This window comes from Pseudophryne corroboree, chromosome 3 (genome assembly GCF_028390025.1).
Source record: "Pseudophryne corroboree isolate aPseCor3 chromosome 3, aPseCor3.hap2, whole genome shotgun sequence".
NCBI lineage: Eukaryota > Metazoa > Chordata > Amphibia > Anura > Myobatrachidae > Pseudophryne > Pseudophryne corroboree.
This window is the reverse complement of record NC_086446.1, coordinates 190,117,609-190,140,268: the sequence shown is the minus strand read 5'-3', so window position 1 is coordinate 190,140,268 and position 22,660 is coordinate 190,117,609. Positions and strand designations below refer to the sequence as shown.

Genomic DNA, 22,660 nt, shown 5'->3' with positions numbered 1-22,660 from the left:
CAAGCACAGTCAGCGCAATAACCGAACAGTTCCGTCAGATGCCGGGTGCCTAAAAAAACTATTGAATTCACCCGTGTACATTAAAATAAAAAATAAAAAATTACCCATGTTTCACTGCCAATTACTACTAGTGGGTAGCAGGGGAAGGAGAAGGTCAAGCTATAATGGCATCTTTGTGGTGACCCATAATGATGTCATGAGGGGGCAGGGCTAAAACTGCTTTTACAACGGACTCGGGGGAATCCCCGCTTACAAATGATATCGCTCAATAGTCTGGTGATCAAGTGTGATGGCATCCCTCACGGTGGAAAGCATCACATTGGCATTATGCAGACATGTTTGCACTCTGGACAAACTTAGTTCAGAAGGGAGTCTGCTCAACCAAATCCTATGCCTCTTTACTGATTATTATCGGTGACCACCAATGACAGTATAGGAAACATTTTTCTAGTGATGGAGATGGGGGTTGGGGGGCAGGAGGTTCCCCCATCCAGGGCCGGCAACAGAAATCTTGGGGCCCCATACACTGATATCTCTGGGGCCCCCCACCCCCTCAGTCTGTAAATGCACTGTCACACACCTGTGCCCAACACTGGCAGGAGGCTTGGCTGGTTCAGGCATGCTCCTCAATGGCAAGAGACATGGAAGGCGATGCAGCGTCATAGTCATGATGTCGTGACGGCTGCATGCACCACTGGGACGGGACCAAGTGAGGGGGGAAGGGAGGACTCTGCGGCCAGACACTTTAGCCCCATACACACTAGACGAGAAAGTGAGAGATCTCGCTCAGAAGGGCTGATTTGAGCAAGATCTTTCACAATATCGCCTAGTGTGTACACTCAATGTCGCTATCGATGCGCACATCGTTAACGCCCCCCTCCCTCGTCTGAACTTGTACAGACGAGGAAGGTCCTCGTTAACGACAGCCATGCTGCCGTTGTTCCCCCCCGCCATCGCTCCCTTCCTCACCGGCATCGGCAAGTGTGTATGCACTTGCCAATGCCGGCACCCGGCCGGGTCCCCGCCGCCACCAATGTCGGCGGGGATCGCCTAGTGTGTACTAGGCTTTAGTTAACTAAATTGGTGACAGACAGGCAGTTAGTTGTAAAAGTACTCTGACCCTCGGGGCACGGTAAGGGTGTCCCCTTTGACCACCACCCTTTCGCCAGGCCTGCATTCATGCATCTATGACATGTGCCCAAACCCAAAGCCCCAAAATCCAGAAGAGCGCACACTTACCAGCACACAGCCGCCGCTATTCAGACCAGTCTCCCCACAAGCTGCTAGCCTGCCTGCCTCAGGCTGTTTTATTCTGTATATTCGCCAGCCTGGCAGTCATTTTAATTGCAGTCCTGCTTCTGCAGACTGCACGGCCGCTCCTCTCAGGTAGTTGCCACAGCAGAGACAGGGCGGGCCGGGAGGAGAGCGACGTCATTGCACAGCTGACCTTGGGTCAGAGGGGGGTTACCACAGGGGTGCCGCTGTTCTTGTAGTGCTGGCTAATTATATACATTGCGGCAATGCGATGCCGCGCCAGCCGCCCGCTGTATAGTTAATAGCAGCATCATGCTGCTATTAACTACACAGCAGGCGGCCGGTGCGGCGCCTCGTTGCTGCGATGTATATAATTACTTCCATCCATGATGAGCTTGCAGCCGCCACACTGCCGCAGCCGGATCTCGGGGCCCCTCACAACGTTGGGGCCCGAGACGATTGTCCCCTTTGACCCCCCCCTGTCGCCGGGCCTGCCCCCATCTTACATCACATAAAAGATGGGATTACCTTTCATGTACTACAGGTTTTCTAGTTTTCAAAATAGTATGCCTTTAGGCAAACCATATTATTCTTACACATTGTAAATATTTAATAAAAAAATGTGATAACTTGTAAACACACACACACACACACACATTATAATTTTCAAGTGCATATTTTAGTATGAAAACCTATTTGTAGAATCTAACACCAAAGCAAGAAAAATAAAGTATCTGTTCGTGGTCTTAATGAACAAAACAAAAAATGAAATAAAATCAGTCAGCTGACATTTGTTTTTTTGCTGAAAGTTAAAAGGGGGGAGATTTATCATATCTTGGAGAGAGAGATAAAGTGGTTAAGTTGCTCATGCCCTTTGGGAGCTAACTTATTATGGGGCAGATGTACTAATACTTGGAGAGTGATAAAGTGGAGAGAGATAAAGTACAAACCAATCAGTTCCTAACTGTCACACACAGTCTGTAACATGCAGTTAGGAGCGGATTAGCCTGTACTTCTCTCTCCAAGGCTTGGCACATAAAACCCTTAATTTGTAAGACTAGCGCAAAAAATGCCAAAATAGCGATAAGAAAACCTTCAGCAGCTAGGGGGTAAATCAAACACTAACGTTGTGCATTAGGACCGGAGTTAAATGAGTGACCAGAATTACAAAGAACAAAAAAAACACAAACATAGCTTTATAAAAAACACAGTATAGTATGTTCCAGGTTTGCATAAATGCTAATTGATAAAGGGGTTAAATAACCTGTATAATGTTCAATAGCTGTTTAACAGAGATGTATGTGGTCATGTGACCGACGCCTGGATCCCGACACCACTCAGGAGACCAGCACCGGAATAGCTCCTGCTGCTATTCAATTCAGCGCGCTGTCATATCGAAGAAGGACGGTTCTTGTGGACTAAACAGAGCGTTTTGTCGTGAGAACTGGCATTGTCAGACTAAAGTGCCCAGCGCAATGCTGTTTCCACCACGCTAAGGGCAAAAATACGTATCACGCAAGCACTTTCGTCAGATTTCTGCTCACATCAGGAGCTAATTCCCAGTGCTATTCAATCTGCACTGAATTGAATCTCAGAATGACATCCAATTATAGTACACTGCAACTTATTCCTCTGGAAATGCAGTGATTGGGACAATACAACCAGCTGTACCTGTAAAACCGCTAGAGGAAAAATACTGATATGAGGGCTAGTAGCAGTAGGAGAAGCAGGTCATAAGCTCCATACACACTAGATGAGAAAGTGAAAGAGCTCTCTCAGAAGGGCCGATCTGAGCGAGATCTTTCACAATCTCATCCAGTGTGTACACTCATCGTTAGCAACCCCCTGCCTCGTCTGAACATGTACAGATGAGGGAGTTCCTCATTAACAACAGATTTGCAGCATGGCCGTCGTTCCCCCCCACCGACGCTCCCTTCCTCGCTGGCATCAGCAAGTGTGTATGTACTTTCCAGTACCGACACTCCGCCGAGTCCCCGCCACCGCCAATATCGTAAATCGTCGGCGGGGATCGTCTAGTGTGTACTAGGCTTTAGGATTTGGGGGAGTTGTACCAAACCTTCCAAAGACGACATGGGGATAAGTTTCCCCATAGCAACAAGTAATGTTCTACTGTAGCTATCATTTTATAGAATGTCATTTATAAATGAAAGCTAGAAATCATATGGTTCTGTTGGCAACTACTCCAAGTTTATTAAGAGTTATCAGAGATAATTTTCAGTCTATTAGCATTAGAATACTCCCTTATTAAACTGCCTGCGATGTCAGTTCTTGAGTTGAGCATATCTGAATTGCCCAGATGTTCAGCTTTTATGTCCTGCATATTTATCCAAACTTGTAGGTGTTATACCCTATACACACAGAAGCAGCAGAAAAACAATGCTTTTCAGAATACAAGGGGGGTCATTCCAACCCGTTCGCTCGCTGCGTTTTAACGCAGCAGAGTGAACGGGTCCCTGCTGCGCATGCGCCATCGCCGTAGTGCGCCTGTGCATGCTGGATGGCCGAAGTCCGTAGCAGGACAGCAATCGCCTCTGCCTGATTGCAAGGCAGAGGCAATCGATGGGCGGGAGGGGGCGAAACGGCGGCGTTTCACCGCTGTTTTGTAGGCGCGGTCCGGCCAATGCAGGCGTGGCCGGACCAAATGGGGGGCGTGCTGCAGCGGCTGCGTGACGTCACATGCAGCCACTGCGGCCCGGGGAGCGAGGAGTAGCTCCCGGCCAGCACGCTATAGCTGCGCTGGTCGGGAGCTACTCCTGAAGTGCTAAGGCATCGCTGCTGTGCGATGCATTTGCACTTCTGCGGGGGAATCGGCACTGACATGCGGGGTGGGCTAGCCCTGTGCATCGATCGCAAGGTGACTTTCACCTTGCGATCTGCACTAACTTTTCTTACGATTTTGACTATCTAGTCAAAATCTTAAGAAAAAATCTCACCGTGTGTACACACCCTAACTGACAATTCTAGAGATCTCCAGGAGGCCTGGAAAACATGAACTGTTGGTAGATCTCGAGGACCGGTTTGGCCAGCCCTGCCCTAGATCTTGTATTTTGCAAATAACACACACTGCCTACAGAGTGAAAAAATAGGATTTTAATTACCTACCGGTAAATCCTTTTCTCGTAGTCCATAGAGGATACTGGGGTTTCATTTAGTACCATGGGGTATAGATGGGTCCACTAGGAGCCATGGGAACTTCAAGAATTTGATAGTGTGGGCTGGCTCCTCCCTCTATGCCCCTCCTACCAGACTCAGCAAACTGTGCCAGAGGAGACGGACATACTTTGAGAGAAGGATAGATAAAGATAGTGGTGAGATTCCGAACCAGAACACAGAGGAAAGCTATGCTAACCCAACTCTAAACAGGAGCTGCAACAGCTGAACCAACAATACTTAACCAAGTAACAGTGCAGGAAGAACGAAGCACCGGGCGGGCGCCCAGTATCTTCTACGGACTACGGTTAAAGGATTTACCGGTAGGTAATTAAAATCCTATTTTCTCTTACGTCCTAGAGGATACTGGGATTCCATTTTGCACCATGGGGATGTACCAAAGCTCCCAAACCTGGTGGGAGAGTGCTGAGGTTCCTGCAGAACTGATTGACCAAACTAAAGGTCCTAAGAGGCCAAAGTATCGAACTTGTAGAACTTAGCAAACGTGTTCAAACCAGACCAAGTAGCCGCTCAGCAGAGCTGTAAAGGCGAGACACCCCGGGCAGTCGCCCAGGAAGAACCCATCAACCTAGTAGAGTGGGCCTGTACAGATTTTGGAACCGGCAAACCTGCCGTGGAATAAGCATGCTGGATAGTAAGCCTGATCCAGCGTGCTTGGAAGCAGGACACCCAGTTTTATTGGGATCATATAGAACGGACAGCGAGTCCTCTTTACGTATACCTTCAAAGCCCTCACAACATCCAAAGACTTTGAAGTAGCGGAAGTGTACAATAGGTTGGTTGATGTGAAACGCTGACACCACTTTCGGAAGAAATTGCTGACGCGTCCTGAGCTCAGCTCTATCATCATGGAAAATCAAGTAAGGGCTCTTGCAGGACAATGCCACAAACTCTGACACATGTCTAGCTTATGCCAATGCCAACAGTGTGACCGCCTTCCAAGTAAGAAACTTGACATCAACCTGCTGTTAAGGCTCAAACCAATCCGACTGCAGGAGCTGCAGCACCACGTTAAGATCTCAAGGTGCCGTAGGAGGCACAAAGGGAGGCTGGATGTGCAGAACCCCTTTCAAGAAAGTTTGAACCTCAGGTAGGGCAGCCAATTTTTCTGGAAGAAAAATAGGATTTTGGTACTTACCAGGTAAATCCTTTTCTTTGAATCCATAGGGGCACTGGAGTACTCTAGGGATATGGACGGTTCCACAGGAACTAGGCACTGAATAGTTAAACTTTGACTATACCTCCCCTCCATATTCCAGAGTACCTCAGTGTTTTTTTACTGAGCCGAACTGGAGCTATAGAGGTTGAAAATGGAGAAATACATATAACCAAAAACGGACAACAATAAAGTTGACACAAACGAAACTGACAACTAACAGTTGACACCAACCCGATAGAATTTCTAATTTGAAACAGTCGGTAAGAGTGTGTTACCATAAAATTCCCTGCACTTACCACAACCAGGTAAACAACTGCTCTGGGTGGGCGTCCAGTGCCCCCTATGGATTCAAAGAAAAGGATTTACCTGGTAAGTACCAAAATCCTATTTTCTTTTTCATCCACTAGGGGTCACTGGAGTACTCTAGGGACGTACCAAAGTTTCCCCCCTGGGCGGGAGAGCTGTTTGGCACCTGTAACACTAGACGGCCAAAGCTAGATGCTGATGCCGCAAAAGTATCAAACCTGTAAAAGCGCACAAACATGTGCTCTGAAGACCATGTAGCCGCACTGCAAAGCTGTGTCGTAGAACTCCACGACCAGCTGCCCATGACATTCCCGGAGAACGTGTGGAATGAGCTGTTACTGATGTAGGCGGCTGTAACCTAACATGAAGGTAAGCCTGACGTATGGTCAGTTTTATCCATCTGGATAAGGTCTGCTTAGAAGGTGGCCAACCCATCTTGGCCGCATCATAGAGAATAACAACGTATCCGTCTTAGGAACTGTAGACGTTCGGAATACATAAACTCGTAATATGCGTACCACAACCAAAATTCCAGAATCTCCTGTTAACACAGGAACTACTATTGGATGATTGATGTGAAAAGAGGACCCTACTTTTGGCAGGAAAGCGGGATTCGTCTAAAATTCCGTTCTGTCATTATGAAACACTAAATACGGTGGCTTGCATGACAAGGCACCCAAAACTGAAACCCGCCCTGCCGAAGCTAAGGCTAGGAGAGAAATTGTTTCCCAAGTGAGAAACTTAATATCCACTTGTTGTAAGGGTTCGAAACAAAAAGACTATAAGAAATCTAAACCCAGATTCAAGTCTCATGGCGCAGTAAGTGGAGTGAAATGGAGGCTGTACTTTGAGGACACCCTGCATAAAGGTGTGTACCGACGGCAATAGAGCCAATCTTCTTTGAAAATAAATTGACGACGCAGATATCTGCACCTTTAGTGTGGATAAACGCCGACCTCCATCTAACCCCATCTGTAGACATAACAAAAGACGGGATAACTTGAAAGATGATGTCGGAAACTTCCGAACTTCACACCAACCTATATAGGCACGCCAAATTCTGTAATAATGAGCTGCCGTAACCGGCTTCCTAGCTCGTAACATGGTTGGTATAACCTATTCTGGAATGCCCTCTCTTTTTAAGAGGGCTGTCTCAACAGCCACTCTGTCAAACGCAGCCGCGCTAAATCGGATTAAAAGAACGGACCCTGTTGTAACAGGTCCGGACGCAGTGGGAGCGGCCAAGGAACGTCCGCGAGTAGACCGCGGAGATCCGAAAACCAAGCTCTCCGAGGCCAATGAGGCGCCACTAGTATGACTGTGACGGACTCTCTTTTGATCCGTTTTAGCAACAGAGGGAGCAGCGGAAAACGGTGGAAACAGATACACGAGACTGTATGGCCACTTGATTGTGAGAGCATCCACCGCCACTGCCTTTGGATCTCTCGTTCTGGACACGTACTGGGGCGTTTGATAATTGTGGCGAGATGCCATCAGGTCCACTTGCGGGGTAACCCTACTTCTGGACCAGCATGTGAAACACTTCTGGATTTAATGCACATCCTGGATAAAAATCCTGGCAGCTGAGATAATCCGCCTCCCAGTTGTCCACTCCCGGAATTAATACTGCCGACAAAATCACCTCGGCCCAATTGAGGACTCGAGCTACTTCCCGCATTGCCATGCGGCTTTTCGTTCCTCCTTGTTTGTTGATGTATGCGACCACCGTCGCATTGTCTGACTGCACCTGAACAGCCTGAGCCTGCAGCATGTGCACTGCTTGTCGTAGCGCATTGTAAATTGCCCAGAGTTCCAGGACATTTATAGACAGCAATCTTTCGTGATCCGCCCAGAGACCCTGGAGCTGAAAATTTTGAACTACAGCTCCCCAACCTCTGAGACTCGCGTCCGCCGTGAGAATTATCCAATTCCAGGCGCCGAACCGTTTCCCTGCGGTTAGATTCTGTACTTTGAGCCACCAGAGTAGAGACACCCTGGCCCTTGGAGACCACCTCACCCTGCGGTGAATCTGCAGAAGCGAGCCCGACCATTGTTTTTGGCATGCATTGCAGGCAGACACTGTACTCGTTAGGCCACAGCCAACCATTGCGAGCACATCCAGTTAAAAAGGACGTGAGTGAAGTCTTCCGAACTGAAGCGCTTCAAAAGCCGCCACCATTGTGTCTAATAGGCGAATGTACAAATGAACCGAGACTGTGCAAGGCTTGAGCACTAATTGTACCAGATGACGAATGACCTGTACTTCTGTTCGGGTAGGTAAATTCTTTGATTTACCGTATCGAGAATCATACCTAGGAATTGAAATCGTTGAGACGAAATCATTCAGGAATTCGCGTAAACAATGGTAGGAAATCAGATTTTCCCCCCCACTCGGTCTGCGATCTATTCTCGTTTGGAACGTAGCCAAAGTGGACGTTGTGCGCCACTAGCGTAGCTGAGACGCAAGAACCAACTGCCAACTTCACAGAAGCTGTAGGCAGCAAGAAGTGTAAGGTGGTCTTTATTTAGAGCAAACCTGAACTGGAGCACCCTGCCACTACAGCCTTGTTACCTCAAACCCTTACCAAAGCAGGGCGAAGCAACAGCCCTACTGCTGTGTAGGGTACACTCCGATAGGTAGTTAAACGCCCAATAATTGCAATTGTCTCTCATTGGAAATTGTTCAGCCTTCGCTGAGAACCTGACGTACTGGCCTGGTGCTATGAGGGCTGGCGGCGAATCGACCGCAACAATCTAGCTGAAACAGTAAATTTTTCCCTCTCAGGCAGTACATGCGCCCGCATTCCCCCCAAAGTGGACCGGTAAGGGTCTGTCTGCGCAGTCGAATTTGTCCGACACACTGTGTGACCGACTCTGCAGCGAAGGTGCTTGTTTGATTATGCATTAGACTTAGTGATCATGTACCCCGACCAGTAAGTACACCACGGAAGTAATCTGTGTATAAACCTGCATTACCGTGCATGTGGTTTCCAGCAATAGTGAATCTTCCTGAAGAGACATGCTGTCAAAAACAATTAATAAATTAAATTCCTAACAACCCCCCGCTCCCCCAGAGGCTGAGTGTTGTAGGGCAGCAACCTCCAGCAAAGACCCAGGAAGTAACGTAAAAAATGGTGTCCTACCATGTTTTTTTTATTATTATTTTTATATATATATATATATATATATATATATATATATATATATATATATATATATATATATATATATATATATATATATATATATATATATTACACCTGTTAAACCAGGATCTGAACCAGTGTCCATGCAATCACAATGTTCACTGTGGGCGGGAAGCCTAACCACTTGGCTACAGAGCCACCTGTAAAAATAATGAGCAAAAGCTGCTGTTTAAACATCAACTCTGGTGATGAAATGGTTGCTGTAGTGACTTGCAATCCAGATGGGACCTGAACCCACAATCCCTGGTTTAGGAGGGCAGAGTCCTATCCATTAGGCCACTGGGGATCTGGGGAGGTGAGGCCTTAACTCACAATGTTTGCAGTGCTCAACAGATACTGTTTAATAAGCACTGTGTGCTGACCAATTGCGCCACTGTAGTCTTGCCAAAATAGATTTTTAATGTCAGCATATTATATATATATATATATATATATATATATATATATATATATATATATATATATATATATATATATACACACATACACACATACATACACATATACAACCATGTATATTCACACATACTCAGACCTTATAAATATATATATATTTCATATATGCATACATACACATATATATTATATACCCATATACATATATCCAGATATATACTGATTCAGAAGTATAATAATTCTTAGAAGTCTGAAACTAAAAGTGACCACTCACAGGCTTAAAAACCTGAGAAGTCTGCTGCTTAACCGCAGCTTAGTTAATGGGTCCCGTATCCAGTGTGGTGTGGCTGTAGATTTAAAAATACCTACAGCACCTTGTATTCCGAGGTGGCTAACCAGGCCCAACACTGCTCAGCTTCCAAGATCAGATGAGATCGGGCGTATCCAATTGTGGTGTGGCTAAGTGAATTAAGCAAAGCTGCTGCAGGTGAGCCTGAACTCACAATGCCTGCAGTGCTCCACAGATACTGTTTTATAATCACCATGGCCCTCATTCCGAGTTGTTCGCTCGGTAAAAATCTTCGCATCGCAGCGATTTTCCGCTTAATGCGCATGCACAATGTCCGCACTGCGACTGCGCCAAGTAAATTTGCTATGCAGTTAGGAATTTTACTCACGGCTTTTTCATCGTTCTGGCGATCGTAATGTGATTGACAGGAAATGGGTGTTACTGGGCGGAAACAGGCCGTTTTATGGGCGTGTGGGAAAAAACGCTACCGTTTCCGGAAAAAACGCAGGAGTGGCCGGAGAAACGGAGGAGTGTCTGGGCGAACGCTGGGTGTGTTTGTGACGTCAAACCAGGAACGACAAGCAGTGAAATGATCGCAGATGCCGAGTAAGTCTGAAGCTACTCAGAAACTGCTACGAGGTGTGTAATCGCAATATTGCGAATACATCGTTCGCAATTTTAAGATGCTAAGATTCACTCCCAGTAGGCGGCGGCTTAGCATGAGCAAATCTGCTAAAATCCGCTTGCGAGCGAACAACTCGGAATGACCCCCCATGTGCTGACCAATTGTATAACACATCTTACTTTACAACAGTGAACAAAGCCAGTATTTGGCTGACCACAGCCATGATTCAGATTTGCAGTCTTTGGGATAATATCATTATAAATAGTTATGATAAGAATAATAGTCTTTGCTGGTGTCTTACTCATTATACCGACAGACAATACAAAATACAACTTGCGCGACTCAGTAAATAGCACTAAGGTGTCTTTACAAATATATATCTGGCCAAGTGCAGTACACGTCAGCTATATGCCTGGTTCCAAATTCCGCTTAACACCCCTGCGCCTTCAATGGAGGAGAGATGTAATACAGGAAATTCTGGAAAAACAACAGGAAAAATGGTTAAATATGCAGACTTATAATTATGTAAGCAGATTTAATAAACATACTATGTTGCATTCAAACCTGCACATATATGAGCAACATGTATCCTGTTTAACAAAGACTTAATAGCCTATTGTAATACATATGCAGCACTGCTGTATTCTAGTCAACATACTTCTTTTATCAACAAGAGTTGAATCATGAGATTTTATCCAGTGACCATGACATTTCTGTGTGCAGGGAACATCACTGTGGCATCAAAGTTACTCACATTTGTGTGAACCTGAATGGCCTGATCTTTTAGAAGATGTGCCGCTTTTAGAAAACCGTTGTACACGGCCCTTAGTTCCAGAATGTTTATCGGAAGGATGGATTCCAGACTTGACCACTTTCCTTAAAAAGTTTTCCCCTTGGGTGACTGCTCCCCAACCTCTGAGACTTGCATCCGTGGTTAGAAGGATCCAATTCTGAATCCCGAACCTGCGTCCCTCGAGAAGGTGAGAAGTGTGAAGGCACCAGAGGAGCGAAATTCTGGCTTTCGGTGACAGACACCAAATTATGGTGCATGTGAAGATGAGATCCCGACCATTTGTCCAGGAGATCCAGTTGGAAGGACCGTGCATGAAATCTCCCGTACTGTAAAGCCTCATAGGAGGCAACCATCTTCCCCAGAAGGTGAATGCACTGATGAACCGACACTTGGGCTGGCTTCAAGACATCCCGGACCATTGTTTGTATCACCAACGCTTTCTCCACCGGCAGAAACATCCTCTGCACTTGTGTCGCGGATCATCCCCAGGAAGCACAGTCTCCTTGTCGGCTCCAAATGCGACTTTGGAAGATTCAGGATCCATCCATGATCCTGGAGTAGTTGAGTTGAGAGCTGTAACAGCTTCTCCCTGGAAGACGCTTTTATCAGATCGTCCAGATAAGGAATTATGTTTACACGCTGATTCTCCGCAAGCAGGATCATCTCCGCCATGACCTTGGTGAACACCCTCGGTGCCGTGGAGAGGCCAAACGGCAGTGCCTGGAACTCAAAGTGACAGTCCAGCAGCGTAAATCTTAGATAAGCCTGGTGGGGCGGCCAGATCGGAATGTGAATGTACGCATCCTTGATATCTAGGGATACTAGAAATTCCCCTTCCTCCAGACCGGAGATCACCGCTGTCAGAGACTCAATCTTGAATATGAATTCCCTTAAATAGGGGTTCAATGACTTTAGATTCAATATAGGCCTGACCAAACCAGTGAAGGTCTTGTAAGAGAGGAGAGGTGGTCGTAGTGCATTTGGTGAGGAAAATGAGGCGGGCAGCAGCACTGAGGATAGATTGGAGTGGAGAGAGGTATTTGTCAGGAATGCCAGTCAGAGGGAAATTACAGTAGTCCAGTCTGGAGATGACCAGTGAGTGGATAAGAGTCTTAGTAGCATCCTGGATCAGAAAGGTCTGATCCTGGAAATATGGGTCTGATCCTGGAAATATTTTTTAAGATGAAAACGGCAGGTTTGTGAGAGGTGCTGAATGTGTAATTTGAAGAAGAGGGAGGAGTCAAGGATGATTCCAAGACAGCGCATTTGGGGGCTAGAGGAGTTAGCAGTGCCATCAACAGATAATGAGAGTGTAGGAAGTGAGGTTATGCGGGAGGGAGGGAAGTTGATCAGCTCGGTCTTAGACATGATAAGTTTAAGAAAGCTCTGGTACAGCCAAACATAGATAGCAGAGAGACAGTTGGGAGAGATGGGTGAGGAGAGCAGGGGAGAGGTCTGGAGAGGAAAGATAGATTTGAGTGTCACCAGCATAGAGATGATATTGGAAACCAAAAGAACGAATGAGCTTACCTAGTGAGGACGTATAGAGATAAAAGAAGAGGACCAAGGACAGAACCTTGGGGTAGACCTACAGTTAGTGGAAGTAAGGGGGAGGTGGTGTCATGAGAGGAGACAGAGAATGAACGGTCAGAGAGGTAGGAAGACAGGGGACTTAGTGCACTAATAGTCGCCTCCCCCCCGCTATGAGCCCCTGGTACCGCTGACGTAATCTGGAGTCACACTGGAAGAGTTGCGCGTCCCTGTCAGTCAGCGTCTGTGTCCACTGCAGAGGGAAAATGGCGCTGGTGAGCTGCTGGATCCTCTCATAGTGAAGCCCCACCCCTTCAATGGCACACGGTCTTCCCGCTTTTTTTATACTGGCTGAGGTAATCTGTTGCTTAAAATGGAGAGAAAACCGTCTGAAGGCTGTTTTTGCCAGTGTGGGTACTGTGTACAGTGTACTGAGACGCAGCTGTGTACTGTGTCTGGAGACGCAATCCGCCCCGGTTAGAAGCTGTGCATTTCCGTACTCTCATGCTGCCATAATGGCCGGCGACCCGCTAGTCGGGACGCCGGCTTAGTACTCACCACTCTTCTTTCTTCTGGCTTTGTTAGGGGTGGCAGCGTGCTGCGGGATGTACACTCACCGTGGTGGGGCTTACGAATAGTTCCCTCAGGAGCTCAGTGTCCCATCAGCGGGGAATGGGATAATTAACCCTTCAAGAGGTTGTGCCCCCTCCTCCCCCCCTAAGTCCCACGAAGCAGGCAGGCTGGTGCCAACCAGCCCTGCCTGAAAATAACAAATATATAAAATAAATGGAGAAAACTCTTCAGGAGCTTCTATAAGCGTGACCGGCTCCTCCTTCTAAACTGAGTCTGGTAGGAGGGGCATAGAGGGAGGAGCCAGCCCACACTTTCAAATTAGTAAAGTGCCCATGGCTGCTAGTGGACCCGTCTATACCCCATGGTACTAAATGGAACCACAGTATCCTCTAGGACGTAAGAGAAAACAGCAAATGTCTCCTGGCAGCATAATGCTCTTTGGACCTAATTCAGACCTGATCACTCGCTAGCGTTTTTTGCACGGCTGCGATCAGGTCAGAACTGCACATGCGTATGTACCGCAAAGCTCAGGCGCGTCACACGGGTACAAAGTGGTTCGTTGCTCTGCGATGGGTTTGTGCAAAGCATCCATTCGCACGTGCGATTGCAAGGAGATTGACAGGAAGTGTGGCAACTGACCGTTTTCTGGAAGTGTTTGGAAAAACGCAGGCGTTCCCAATCGTTTGCAGGGCGAGTCTGACGTCAATTCCGGTCCCGGACATGCTGAAGTGATCGCAGCGGCTGAGTAAGTCCTAGGCTACTCAGGAACTGCACAAAATCTTTTTGTACCGCTCGGCTGCACATGCGATCGCACACTTGCAAAGCTAAAATACACTCCCCGGTGGCCGGCGACTATGTCAATGCAGGACTGCAAAAAACAGCTAGCGAACGATCAGGTCTGAATTAGGCCCTATGTACTTTATGGGTGTAGTATGGTATTCCGGCGGCCAGGCTCCCGGCGACCAGCATACCAGCGCCGTGAGCCCGACCTACGGCATACCGACAGTGTGGCGAGCGCAATGGAGCCCCTTGCGGGCTCGCTGCGGGCACGGTGGCCACGCTATTTAATTCTCCCTCCAGGGGGGTAGTGGACCCCCACGAGGGAGAATAGCTGTCGGTATGCCGGGTGTCGAGATCCCGGTGCCGGTATACTGTGCGCCGGGATCCCGACATTCGGCATACTGAAGACCACCCGTACTTTACAAGTGCTGCTATAGTACTCCATTACATTGTATCAGCCTTTATCACGTGCTGCAGGCAATGATGTAATGAATGAGCAGTGAATGCTTGGCTGATGGGTATATCAGTGTTTAGAAGCCCTTAATGACCACTGGATCTTACAGATTATTATCACTGAGTATTAGCAAATGGACATCCGTGAGGAGTGCCGGCTAAGACCTGCCTCAAGAGAAATTATATCTTAAAACTATAAACAGGTTGTTTAGTTCGAAGTGTGGAAAACATATTGGCAAAATCACTGAATTAATTTAAATCTTTGTAAAAATATATACATCAAATATGGTTTGGATTATTAATACTAAATACTTCAACAATGGCAGAAACCAACACTACCACTCCTCGTGCTGTCATAAACTTCTATAAAGAGGTTTCTAAAATATATAGATAATAATCACACTGTTATAAATACTATAATCCACCGTAGCTGCACATTAGAACCCCTATTGGAAAACACATATAGAAAACAGATGTTATTACTGTGCTTGTGGATATTTATTTCTAATAAACTTATATTGTATTTAAAATACTTTAATATAGCTGATGGTCCTCAAAATGTATGAATGATAGGAGGCCCGTACTTGTACGTTTAATAAAATATCACATTTGTACATATATAAAACAATATATAAAATCTCAGGAAGAAAGAGGTCACAAATCTTTGTTTCTTCCATCACATATAAACATGCAGATTAAATGTATCGTTCGTCTGTTACTATGTTTATAGCTATTAGCAATAGTATAGATCTTTTTCAGACACCCAAAATGATTTCTCCACCAAGGTTAAAAGCAATTAGGTGTAAGTTTGTTTGTAGCAATTAGAACCACAGCGGTTACATGTAACTAATTAGTAACAACGTTAAATGAATGGCACCCGGAGCGGGATATATCATACCCTCCAACATGACCCATTCCATTAGGTACAAAATGCTCTGTTCCTGGACTTCCTTGCCAGTGGCAGTTACAGAGGAGGGGCTGCAGCACAGTCCAAAATTTAAATAGGGGAGCCGCACCAACTGCCATCCCAACACTGCCAGACATCGCCGACCAGGGCTCAACGGAAGTTGGTGTGGTTCACCTGTTCACTCCTCCTTGTGCCTCTATTTTGATCCAGCCACGGGTAGACTCGCTTACTTCTCCTCCCGATGATGATGCGCCCACCGCTTCGGGGACTGATGTCTGGCCGCAGGTGTCTCTCGGTAGTGATGTTCTCACCACTAGGACGAGCTGGTATCTGACCGCGAGTGTCTCTACTCGCTCGTCTTGTCTGATGGTGACGTGCTCACTGCTGTGGGGGCCAGTCAGGATATGAAGATAATCTCCCAGCAGCAAACGTTGTAGTCGCATTGTGGCCCAATAATGATGACGGAGGAAGTCTAATTTGGGAGTACCATGGTCTGATCAGATCAACGTGTTTCGTTCCACAATGCACTGGGACTTTTTCAAGACTGCTTTTACCCTTGGAGGAGAAATCATTTTGTGGATCTGTGAAAAAGATCTATACTATTGCTAATAGCTATTCGAGAGATTTTGCTTTTGCGATCAACCCTCAATTAGGCCCTTTGTACGCTATATTAATTACAGCTTATCAATTCAATAGGAACAATGTACCACGGGCTCCCCTTCTCATTCAGAATCCAATTCAAGCTTCTCACACTCATCTTCAAAGCCCTCATCCACTCTTCTCCATCTTACATGTCTGACATCATCTCTCTCTACACTCCCACCTGTCCTCTTCACTCTGCTAATGCACGCCGCATCCCCTGCCAACTGATTACCTCCTCCCACTCTTAAGGGCCCTACACACTGGCAGATAAAATGCACGATATGAACGTTCTCGTTCATATCATGCAGTGTGTAGGCACCAACGATTAACGATGCGCGGCCCCGCGCTTGTTAATAGTTGGTGCCCCGTCGCTTATGCATGCAGGCTAATATGGACGAGATTGTCCATATTAGCATGCAGTGCTATGGATCCGGGTGACGGGGGGAGTGAAGAAACTTCACTCCCCACCTCACGTCCCCACCGCCGCCAGGTCACCCGCCAACCGTATCCGCCGTCGGGCAGCTCGGCGGCGGATCGTTAAGTGTGTAGGGCCCATTACTGTACCTACAAGATTTTGCACATGCTGCTCCCTACCTCTGGAATTCTCTACCTCTCCACAAAATGTCAAACGGGCTCTAAAGACATACTTCTTCGCCAAACCCAGACAACTGTTCTCCTAGCCCTCTTCTGTGTCACCCTTGTCAGTTAGCTCTTCAACTTTTAGATTCTAAGCTCGCAAGAGCAGGTCCTTCTCCCCTCATGTGTCATTCCTTCTCTTAATACTCAATACTCGCTTTGATGGCATTTAACCCCTTGTTTTCTGTATATACACTGTACTTGTCCTTTATTTCACACTGCACATGCTTTTTTCTTGTTTTGCTCATTTGTTTATGTACTTTGTAAAAGGCACTGCGGATCCCTTGTGGTGCATATAAATAAAAGATAATAATACTTCTACTTAATCAGGGCCATATTAACTGCACAGTAGGCCCTGGGCAAAGCAATGCACTGGGGCCCCTACTCATTCATTCATGCGAACCATTTAAAAAAAATCATAGCATGCTCCTCCTGATTGTCCTGTGCCATCTCTCCATGCTTACATACAGTAAATGGTGGGCAGCACTATCATTGATAAACATCCATAAACTAATCAGAATGCGGACAGCCATTCATTGTCTTGCTGCAGGCTGAGAGGCTGGTAGACTTTGCTGCCTTGCCGCTCTGATTGGTTGACCACCACGACCCCTGCTCAATTGCCTCTAGAATTGTGGGCCCCCGGGCAGCTGCCCAGTGTGCCTATACCTTAAGATAGCCCTGCGCTTAATGCTTAGCAGTGTTATTATTACTGCTTACCAAAACAATAGCATGCACACACATTTTGTGCCAAAATGGCTGCCTTTAGTTTTGTGTTAAAAATATTTATGGGGGGGTGTCAATGCAAACTGTTCCTATGTGGCACACCTCCTACAACCTGAACATGTATGAATGGTACATTAACAAGAAATATGCACCTCAAGCTTTCTACAGCAAGTACCGTGACGCATACACAACGTTTGTAAAATGGAGATTTTACTAATATCGTGTGGTAATTTCAGCACAAGGTTTAACTGGGTCCTCCTGCAGAGGTAAGGTTTAGCAGCTTTTTACATGTCCCAACCTGACTCTACCAACCAATTCAGCTCTGGCCAGCCGGCTCCAGATAAATAGCCGCCATTAGCGAAGATAATGCTGTCTCTGTCAGGACCAAACCTGTTATAATATATTTCAAGAGTTAAAGGAAAAGGCGAGTCAAGAAAATTAGATTTTGGCTGCAGAACTGCTTTCCCCTCATGCAGGAAAATCCTCGTGTGAGGTCACAATACCACCATTTCATCGTCCTGCTACTCCCAGCCTTGGAAAAGACTATTTGCATTAGAAGCAATAAACACAGACTTGTAATGGAAGCGGAACACACTTTAACCGTTGCTTTACCTGAACGCAGCGCAGAGCAGCAGATCAACAGTGCAAACCTACAGTATATCCACAGAAGGACCACTGCAGAAAATACACCATGCTTCTACTGCACTAGCGACCAGATGTATAACTTACTGTAGCAAAAAACGTAGGCCAGGTTAGGTGATACAGAATGGATGACAAACATTGCCTCGCCCTATACCACCTCCCCACTATTAAAACTATGTGAAGTAGAAACTGCCCCAAGGCATGTAATGTAGTCTACATATACTGTAAATTGGGATATAAATGGCTCAGTTCTACTGCTCTACATCACCTGTAATGCAGAATCTTTTAGAACATACTCATAAAGGCATAAATATTTTATTATGCTCATGGACCCATTTGAAAATACATTTACAGCTCAGGTCTCCCTCTTTTGTACAATACATCTAAAATATACAGCTGATACAGCAGCCATACTGCACAAATACATACAGGACTCTACACTGATGCACAGATGCATAAACCAAAGACTGCAAGGAAATTTACTAAGTAAGCCTTAAGGGCCCAACACATTGATCGATCCGCCGCCGAGCTGCCCGGCGGCGGATACTGCCGACGGGCGACCCGGCGGCGTGGGGGGGCAGTGACAGGGAGAGTGAAGTTTCTTCACTTCCCCCGTCACCCGGCTCCAAAGAAGTGCAGGCAAATATGGACAAGATCGTCCATATTGGCCTGCATGCACAGGCGACGGGGCACCAGCGATGAAAGAGCGCGGGCCCGCGCATCGTTCATCGCTGGTGCCTCCACACTCAAAGATATGAACGCTATCTCGTTCATTAATGAACGAGATTGTTCATATCTTTGAATATTATTGCCCAGTGTGTAGGGCCTATTAGAGAGTGATAAAGTGGACAGAGATAAAGTAACAACCAATCAGTTCCTAACTGTCATGTTACCGGCTGTGTCTGAAAAATGACAGTTCAGAGCTGATTGGTTTGTACTATATCTCTCTTCAAGACTTAGTACATCTCTACCTTTATGTGGCCAGTGGGAAGTATAACAAATACAGGAGGAATGGGAGAGAAACACTATTAGTATTTCTTTCTTGTCCCCCCTGTATCAGAAATCAGTGGTTGTCAACCATCAATGTTCCTGAGCAGGGTGAAATTCTTGATGCCATGTCTACGATGGCTGCCACACCACATGCTTCTTTCCAATAGCTGAGGACATCACTCCTGTAGGACTTAGAAACTCTATGTTCCCACAGAAGAGTTTTGTTTACGCATGCACAAGTGTCAGCTGCCCACTGCACATGGGCACAATGCCATTAAATGGTTACCATGTGATGGCAGCAACACCACCACTATTCAATGGGTTATGGCTAAAACCAAGTTGGAGAAAGGACCTCTCACATCACTAGGAGGAGCAAGGCCCAAACATGGTACCCGAAATGTACCTTTGCAGGCTTGTTACGCTTTGGGCTCGGTGGCTCGCTCTGTTACGCTCCACTTCGTTCGCCACCGGGTTACTAACGGGAGTACTTGCTGGCATGGACAGTGAAAGTACTATCCCGTCGGCCTAGCTCCAACCCCCTGATGTCAGAGGTCCTTTGGCCCAATTGGTTGCAGCATCTACCCTATTCAGTGGTTCCATTACTACTCTCATAAGGTTAACTTGGTTGTCTAATTCAAATCCGATACACATACATGAGCTGCACAGTAAAATCAGTGATGTTTGTGACCACAAACTGACTCACGACTATCATTTAATGCCAAATTGCCTCCATAAATCCACTTCTTCCTCAAGTGATCGTAGTAGTAATGCTAATAATAATAATAATAATAATAATAATAAAATTAAGTAATAAAAATGACAGTAGGCCTGGCAGAATTGTGCTGCAGGGGAGAGATAAGGCAAGGATGTATGCTGAGATGGCCAGTGCCACACACTTCTATCCGCACAGGGACTTTCATAATGCTGAGACATACGTCATAACTGCTAAGAGCTTCCACTTCCTGTAATAAACTAGGTAATATTTAAGCCAGATACCATAAATTATCTTGTGGTCCCTCCAAACGACTACAGTCACCAAGATAGATCTCTCACCAACTACCAGGGTGCAGAGCATACAGCACACACTTATCAGACAGCTCTGTCTGTGCCACATTGGTCATCAGTTGCAGGCTACAAGACTTCAGAGCATTGTCACACAAACTGCAATGTTATCTACTGCTGTGACCCGACACTACAAGACATTCCCAAGCTTTCTTTTGCCACATACTTGTACCACATTATGTTTACACCAGCTGAATACATGCAAGTGCCCATTTATCTTTTCTATAGCCTCACTAGTGTAAACCAATTAGACAGAAATATGCATTAAATAAATACACGTAAGTTAGCAGGTTGCGAAATCCCGGAACAGACACTCTCCCCATTCTCTAATACTCCTGCTACAGTAACCAGCATTGCAGTGTACAGGAGGAACACCCTGTGAGGACTCTGCCATGCTTCTGACCTTGTTTTGCATTAGTGTTTAATCCCAAAAGTGTTGAGTGATAGCAGCAGCTGCATGCATGGGCACAGCAGAGACCAGCTACTCCTCTGTAGCACACTTACAGTACATGTGTGACCGCACAGACTAATGGCAAAGGACGGAGTGTGAGCACTTACCTGGTAACGTATGTCGGTGCAGCTCAGACGCCCTGCCTGTCCGTACTGCGCTGAGTCTACGGCTAGCTCTGCTGCTGTGCTGCCTGCCCTTCGCTGAGGCTGCTGCTGCTGGAGGAAGTATGTCTTACAGGGGAGGAGGCAGAAGAGCAGCAGCAGCAATGGCCACATTCATTCCACCAGGGACGCCAGATCCTACCCCAAAGTACACACACTCCCTGGGCCTGAAGACGTATACTATATATATATATGACAAATGCTCATGTGAAGACCGTGTGTCAGTCCACTGACTGATTACATGGAAAGTCTGAGCAATGTTTCCATACCCTCCAACATGACCCGCCCCACTAGGTACAAAATGCTCTGTTTCTGGACTTCCCTCTTAATTTATTATTGCCATCACCTGTGAAGAAACAGCTTTCTTATCATCTAACTAGTACAACACAGGTGATGGAAATCATAAATTAAGAGGGAAGTCCAGAAACAGAGCATTTTGTACCTAGTGGGGCGGGTCATGTTGGAGGGTCTGCGTTTCTGTGCAATTTCCCCTTGTCTCACCTGAGGTCAAATGAAACAACAGCGCCCCATAAGAGTTTGATTACAAGTTAAAAACAAACAATCAAAGAATTCCTGTGGTAGTTTATAAATGTATTTTACAGTATACAATTTAGCGCTCCTAAGATCCCTTCATATAATACACCAGAGGCAATTAATATGTGTACAATGGCCTTGTATTTTCTGAGTAGTGAAGTCTTTACATATATGAAGATGACACCACATACAGTATATTTGGCAAGTAGTTATGTCACTAGTCACATGGTTTGTGATGGAAGTATGCTGCAATAGTAGGGATTGCCTTCAACCACCAATAGTTACAAACATTGATGGTTTGTTACTGATAGCTGATGGATTGTCATCGATGGTGGAGGTAGAGGTGGATTTAGGCACCTAGGCACAACATTATTGGCCGCCCCCCATGTCCGTGTGTGTGTGTGTATATATATATATACACACACACACACACACACACACACACACACACACACACGTTATGGTAGTTCTATAGTAGTTGATAACTGCATTTCTCCTAAATCCACAGGATAACAATGGGATATAATGAAGCGACAGCGGATTTGCACCAATCGGTCAAAGCTTTTCCAGCCTCCCAGCATTCAACAGGCCCGTCCATATATCCCCGCCTTCTTGCTCAGGCAAATCAGTTGTATTCCAAAGCTCAAGGCAGGAGCATCATAGATAGCCCTAATCAGGTGAGAAGAACACACATGCACACACTTCCGTACAAGAAGGAAGAGGTTAGTGAGTAAAAGGATCCTCAAATCAGGTGTGTCAGGGTGGGACCCTTGTGGATTTAGGAGAAATACCGTTATCAGCGGTAAGTTATTACCATAACGTATATTTCTCCAACAGGGTCCACAGGTTATCAATGGGATTTCCCAAAGCAATTTAGTGGTGGGGACGTGCCTGATTGGACTGGAGAATCCTTCGCCCAAATTCAGCGCCATGAGAGGCAAAGGTATTGATAAAGCTGAATATTTATCTTACTTAAAACCCTCTAAAAGGTGGAAGTACACAGTACGCTATTGGCGTATGGTATACCGTAAGGGTACGCACGTTGCGTAACAATCGCTTAGCCGTAGTCGAGACGCTCGAGCGTCACGTTCGCTTACGGCCAAGAGATCACAGGCAGGCACGCTATAGGCTGCCGACTAACGTAATGATACGCTATTAGCGTAGCGGACGCTCGGGACCACGAAGAGATCACCAGCGGCGCAGACGCTCACAATGTTAAACCTTTATAACTATACCATAAACAATGTACTTATACTGTAAACCCTTGTGCAGTGATAAGGTGAAAATGCAACACAGTGTAAGATGGTTTACACTAAAGCTGTTTGAGCGATAGAGACGCTCCTATTACCCACTGCA

At 46.2% G+C, this 22,660-nt stretch overlaps 1 protein-coding gene across 1 annotated transcript in view; it reads right to left on the bottom strand.

The window, feature by feature from the left end:
• ANXA11 (annexin A11) overlaps positions 1 to 20,851 on the bottom strand; it is a 152,630-nt gene extending 131,779 nt beyond the window's left edge. The window contains exon 1 of the mRNA XM_063958729.1: positions 20,717 to 20,851. The gene's annotated coding sequence lies outside the window, so the exon portion shown is untranslated. The remainder of the gene's footprint in view (positions 1 to 20,716) is intronic.
• Between the last annotated feature and the right edge of the window lie 1,809 nt (positions 20,852 to 22,660).